Here is a 6,949-nt window from a genome sequence, read left to right on the forward strand (position 1 = left end):
TCATTGAGAATATATATGAAATGGATTTAACCTTTTAAGATTTGCAAAGACCTCTTTGAAGACAACATTGGTTGTAGAATTTGAATTTTTTTTGTCTTTGTCATGGATTAAAACTTTAAGGCCTTTTTTTGATTTAACCCTTGACAATGCCACATATAATTGTCCATGTGAGAAGATAGGTTTAGGTAAATAAAGGCCCACTAAGGATAGTGATTGACCTTGGGACTTGTTAATTGTCCTTGCATAAGAAAACATTATTGGGAACTGTCTTCTCAAAGCTTAAAAGGCCATGGTGATTGTGAAGGAGACATAGACATTCTTGGAATATAAACATTCTGACCAATATTTTTGCCAGAAATTATATCAGTTGCAATCACATGTTTAGCTAAGTTTGTAACAATTAATCTAGTATCATTACATAGTCCTTGAGTTTGGTCTAAGTTTCTTAACAACATGATAGGTGATCCAATTTTGATTTTGATGTTATGATTCGGTAGATCGGGTGTTGTTAATGAATTAAGAAATTCTGTTGTTAGTGATTGAAAATGAGAACTCTTTAGTGTTTCTGATTTGTCCACATAATCATCACTTAGATATTCCATTTGGTCACATGTGATTTTTTATCAGGTTATCATATTGGATAAAGAATAAAAAGAGTAAAAAATTAGAAGATCAGTATGGAGAAAAAATACTTAATAGATTTGATTAGTAATCCTGCAGAATGTTTGATAAGAATGACATAGAGTCCAAATTTATATATAATAAGAATTAGATTAGGTAGTTATAATCACCTGGTATCAATGAGTATATAATCATTAACTTCTTGTACGATTTTATTTGTGGAAGCTAATATGGCTCTGGTTTGAAAGTATTCAGGATTGGTATGATGGTGAGATAAATTTGGAAATGTAGAATTAACTATTGCATAGAGTGGGTCATCATATTCTGTGATTAACAGATCTTTTGGAATTTCAATTGAACCATAGCCATCATTTTGCTGGCCTACAATTCCATCACCAATATTAAGGATCCACTTCGCAAAAGCTGCAGTTTCTTCTTTGTCTGTTGCATCTGTATTGGCTTCTAAACGCATGTTTTTCGACAGTGTCAAAACATGACAATGATTCCATAGATAAGATGAATTAATAGTTGAATTAACAATATCAGAGCGGCTACCCCTAGGAATGATTGGCAAAATTTGTCGGAAATCTTCCCCAAATAGCATAACTTTGCCACCAAAGATTTTATCAGAATTTGATTTCGCCTTAATAACATCTCTTAGACTTCGATCAAGTGCTTCAAAATAAAATTTGTGAGCCATGGGGGCTTCATCCCAGATTATAAGACTTGCTTCATTCAATAATTCAGCCAATTGTGTTCCTTGATGAATATTGCATGTCGAGTCTTCAAATATAGGAACATGAATTTTTAATTTTGAATGTGCTGTTTTTCCTCCAGGAAATAACAAAGAAGCTATGCCACTAGAAGCAACCATAATAACAATTTTATTGCCAGCTCTCAATGAGGATGCAAGTGTCTTCCAAATAAATGTTTTTCCTGTTCCTCCATATCCATATAAGAAAAACATTCCACCTTCATTTTTATTGAAAGCCTGAATAATTTGGTTATAAATTTTTGCTTGTTGGTTTGTAGGCATAAAGATTGTTCTGGTTTTAATAACAGGTTGAAATTCCAGAGAGAAACACAAGGGAGGAAAAAAAGGAAGGCAAGTTAGTACAGTAAATAAACTTGTCATTTGAGAAAAAAGGTTAAGGAATTCGGATCTAAGTTCTTCATTGTTGAAATTCAGCTCAGACAAAATGAGGTGGTTGTTTGCATGTGTTAGTAAATTTGCGTTCTCAGGATATGGCATGGAATAGTCTTTAAGTGATCTTTGATTGGCTGGTAACAGCTTTTCAACTTCAAGCAATACCAGATTCATCAGATTGGAGTCATCAATATGTAATCCTAAGACATTTGTAAAGGAAGTTAGATAATGTTTATGATTAAAGTTTTTTGTGTCAAGCTATATGTAAGCCAACCTGGAGTGTTTGATGATCTGCGATGACTATATACAATATCATCACTTAACCAATGCCATGTTTTTTCCCATACTTCTTCAGGTTTGTTCATGGTACCTGTCAAAAGTAATAATACAAAAAGATTCCTTAGATAAGGTGCTGAGCCCCAGTCTTTTGCTTCCTGGATTGCAGCAATGAATTCTCTATCATCTTGTTAGCAAAACATGCTTTTCTATATGTAGAATATTCAACACTATTAACTGTTCTGATATCTTCAAATGAGATTGGTCCTCTACAGACAGTCAACATCATCCTTAAATAAAATAATTCCCCCGTAGTTGGAGGAACCCATTGAAGTCTGCCAATAGTATAACCCTTTTTCCTAAGTTGCCAACATCTCTGTTTCTGGTGATACACGAACTTAGTCACAAATTCAGAATAAGTCAGGTTTTTACCTTCAACAAAAACTTGGTTTGTATTCATCCAAGCTATAAATTTTGATTCAGAAATGCTTGGGTTAGAGAGCAGATCATCAATATCATCATGGTCTTGGTAGAGAACGATATGTTGGCCTGGAAGATGGAACTGTAGCCTCTCTACAGAAGATTTTCTACCATGTATTGGAAAGCCAAAGATCCTCCATGCAGATTCACATGGAGAAATGTATCTGTAATAAAAAAATATTAAAAATACAATCATAAGATGATTTACATATTAAACTTGGTTCATACCTGCAATCCAGATATTCCTTGATTTCATCATTTGGAGTGTTTGCATACGAAACTGTTTCATTGTCATCATGTACCATCACTGTGGTAACTCTATCGTATCCTTTATTGATGTACTTGAATAAATATTTGATAGAAGTGCTTTGGTTACACCATTCAATATTTATATGTGCTTGGTATTTTTTCAGCAATTTTGGATTATAGGGTACAATACATCTATTATCAATTATAATACCATTCTTGGTTATTGTCCGACCAGTATTTCTTCTATGATATACAGGATAACCATCTCCATCTGTAAGAGTTGTGGCCTGAAACTTTTTTGGATAAAATCGACTGCATTTTCCTTCCTTCATGCATGGAGATGCAGGCCTCAAAATTTCGCATGGACCATGAATCATGTGATTTTGCACTAATATATAGAGTTCTGGATCATCTTTTTGTGAAGGTATTTCTACTGATATAATATGATCAATATCGTTTGGAGATGGATATTTGTTGTTGGCGTGTAAAAATAACAATAAATGGACATGAGGAAGCCCTCGTTTTTGGAATTCCACTGTGTACATGTCTGTAGTTGTTACCAAATATGATTAATAGAAAGGTATTAAAGAAAACATAATCTACAATAAATTGCTTATCTATTTGTAGCACTACAAATAGGAATTAGCATCAACTTACATGCGACGACTTTGCCTAGCAGGTGATTCTTTGTAAGGTCTGATAACATCTGCTCATATTTAAGCTTGAAAATGCGGGAGATTATTTCTGGCCTATCTATTGCTGTCAAATTCAAAGGTATCAGCAGCCTATGAATTTCAGGCCAATTTGGATTGCAGGTAAAAGTAATAAAAAGATTTGGGAAGCCTACGTGACTGCATATAGCTATGCCATCAAAATAAAGTTGATCCATGTAACGTGGGCTGTCAACAAAGGTTAAAGGTAAGATGATCCTCTTGCCTTGGGCTAAACCTTCTATATTTCCAGCTTCGAATGACTGCTGCAAGCTACAGAACTTGTCAACTCTGAGTTTCTTTTGGTTGTTTCTAACATAGGAGAGTCTTTCAGATTCAATCATTGTGTATCCTTCAGCAACAAATTGTTGGAATAGTTTTCTAGAATGCAGTAGAGTTTGACCTTCATTGGGTCTGCATTGTAGTCTATAAGCAAACCACTCTCTCATTGTAAGACGATTCCTTTTTTTTTCTTTTCCCACTTAATGTATCACGATGTAGAATGTCAGTCCTATATCCATCTTCTCCACAAGTAAACAATAGAGGATATTGTAGAGCTAGATAACTACAATGTAATTCATGTATCCTCTGTAATTGCCCATTTTGAGTTTCAACAATAATATCTCTGTTCGAATTTGCATCAATATCACCTACAATAAGTGCAACAACTTCGGGAACACTTGGTATATTATATGTACAACCATCTTTTTCTTGACCAGCAATCAATTTGAGTCTGACATTATGCACTTGAGTGTTTGTCAATCTATCCCTTGCCATCCTGAAACTTTTTGCATGAGCATTGTTTTCATCCAGCATTTTTTGCAAATTTGAGACAATATGTGCCTCTATTTCATTATAGTGGCTGAAAATCCAGATATTCAAATATATCAAAAATTAAGAGGATGTTAATGTAAGATAAACAATGGACATCAATCTAAATCAGGGATCTTATATTGGCACTATGTTGTTAACTACCTCATGGTGTTAATTCTATTTTGAACTTCATTTTCTGTTTCATAGATATATAATTGTGCTAATTTAGGTTCTTTTCCAGGCATTGGTAATAGACTTCTAATTCTATGACAGGGTTAACCCTGAATTCTGATTGTAGGAGGACCTCTCGAATGACCAATTGTTTTGTCAAATTTAATACCAACAAAAGTAAATGCGAACATCATGTTATAAGTTCTTATGTTCTGTTGATAATTTTTTGCATGAGCTGTATTTTGCTCAAATAGAAGTTGCTGTAGAAATTTAGGTGGATTTTGTAACAATGGAAGTTCAATCTTGCCACAACATAGGTTGAATAGTGGGCTTGAGCCATTTGAACGTTTTGATATGTTTTCATTATACCACATTTTAGCATTACAATGTCTACATTGTATGAGTTGGTCACCAAGATCAAAATATTTTGGAATAATAACATTAGATATTAGACCATAACCGTAACCATTGAGAATTTTTTTTATAGGAATGGCTAAAATAGATATAAGAACATTAAATAGTAGCGAACATCAAAATAGTTTAGAATATGTTTTATGGTGTCATTTAAAAAACAAAAACAATTCTATAAGACATTTACCTCCTGTGTCCATTGAAGAATCATGATGCGAGGATTCACAGTTTGGATATCCAACTGAAGAAATAGTCTCAGATTCTACGAAAGTTGCAGTTAGGTATTATGATTAGAAGTGAATTTAATAAATCAATGAAGCAGATTTGTAATCCTACCTTCTGCTGATCCAGAAGTCTCATTCTCAGATGAATCGCAGATATTAACTTCAAAATAGAAAAAGGATGATAGAAATAGCAAATAATGATAATGATTCAAACCGAATGCTGAAATGACATGCATTGCTATAATCTTGCATCAAATCTACAATTTCCTTACCTTTTAACAACAAACTATATATGGATATTGTATCAACATTATTTACTGATATGAGCTGAATGTAAAGATATAAAAATGTTAACTTTGATAACGCACAATGATCTTTAGCATCGTGTGGAGCTCGATTGGCAGTTGCATGAACACTATGAGGTGGTGTCTTTGGTTGGTTATAATCATCTTCAGTATGGGATGAAGTTGGATTGAAACTTGCATGGACACTATGCTGAACATCAAGATGGACTTTTTGTTGTCTAACACGCTTTCTCTTGCTCCTGGCTTTTGCTGAATCAGACTTGCCTATAAATCTATGGTTTTCCATCTTCATGTTGTCTTCAGTTGATGATATTGTAGTTTATATTTGGATAGTGGAGTGTTGTTGGAAGGAACAATTATATTGCAAACTCAAATGGTAAAAGACAGAAACAAACAATGAGGATTGTTGAGGACGTTGTAGTTGAACTTTTTTTGGTTAAAGCTTATTCAAATGAGTTCTGTCATAATTAACTTAAGCAGTAACTAATGAAATGCAACTAAAAGAGTGTAATAACAAATTTGGAATTTACAGCTGGCAAAATCTGGATACTTTTAATTTAAATAGTAATGACACATGTACCTATAGACATGGATTGGTAAGATTGATAAGGAACTTCATATCAACTATGTTGCGAGCAATAGAAGTAGGGTTCATTCATTGATAAAATATTTAGCCTCAGCTTCTTTAAAGTCATATCTTGTATAATATTTAAAAAGTTAACGACATTACATGATGAATACATGACAGCCATATTTGTTTCTTCTTGTATACATGCGGAACTGGATACCAGATTTTGGCTGATACATATGATAAATTGACTTAAATTAAATTAAACTTAGACTATTAAGCTCGATACAGGTGTTGATCGATAAGGAATTTGATATCAAGTATGTTGTGGCGAACAGAAGTATAATTCATTGATTGATAAAACATTTAGCCTGACCTTCTTTAAAGTCATAGCTTATGTTATTTTATAAAAGTGTACAAAATTATATGATGAATACATGAGAGCAATTTTTGTTTCTTCCTGTATAGATGCGGAAGTGGATACCAGATTTTGCTTGATACATATGATAAATTAACTTAAATTAAATTAAGCTTAGGCTATTAAGCTATACAGAGGCGTTGACCAAATTTGGTAATCAAGACATTTACTCAATTATAAACAACGAATCATCCATGCATGCTTCAGTTACTGTGGAATAAATAATGTTTTTTTTAAAAATCTGTTATAAAAACAATAATAAATCATAATCTCAGTTAATAAATTAACACATCTAAACATTGTGCAAAAGATATAAACAACATGTCAGCCTGGAATAATGCATGCTAGTATAAGCGTAATGTTTGACAGAATGATAGATGAAAATAAAACAAATTAAAGAGTTCTATTACAATTTACAAATAAACAGGATGTTAGACTGGAATAGCCCATGCCATCCAGGATTACACACCAAAATAAAACAAAGATAGTTCAATTACAATTTCCAAAAAACCAACAAAAAAGCAAAAAGTGTTGGCTATTCCTAAGCAACAAAATC

General features: G+C 32.9%; 1 pseudogene; it reads right to left on the bottom strand.

The window, feature by feature from the left end:
- Positions 1-5,699, bottom strand: LOC106796146 (uncharacterized; annotated as a pseudogene).
- Between the last annotated feature and the right edge of the window lie 1,250 nt (positions 5,700-6,949).

The sequence above is a fragment of the Glycine max genome, chromosome 15, assembly GCF_000004515.6.
Source record: "Glycine max cultivar Williams 82 chromosome 15, Glycine_max_v4.0, whole genome shotgun sequence".
Lineage (NCBI taxonomy): Eukaryota > Viridiplantae > Streptophyta > Magnoliopsida > Fabales > Fabaceae > Glycine > Glycine max.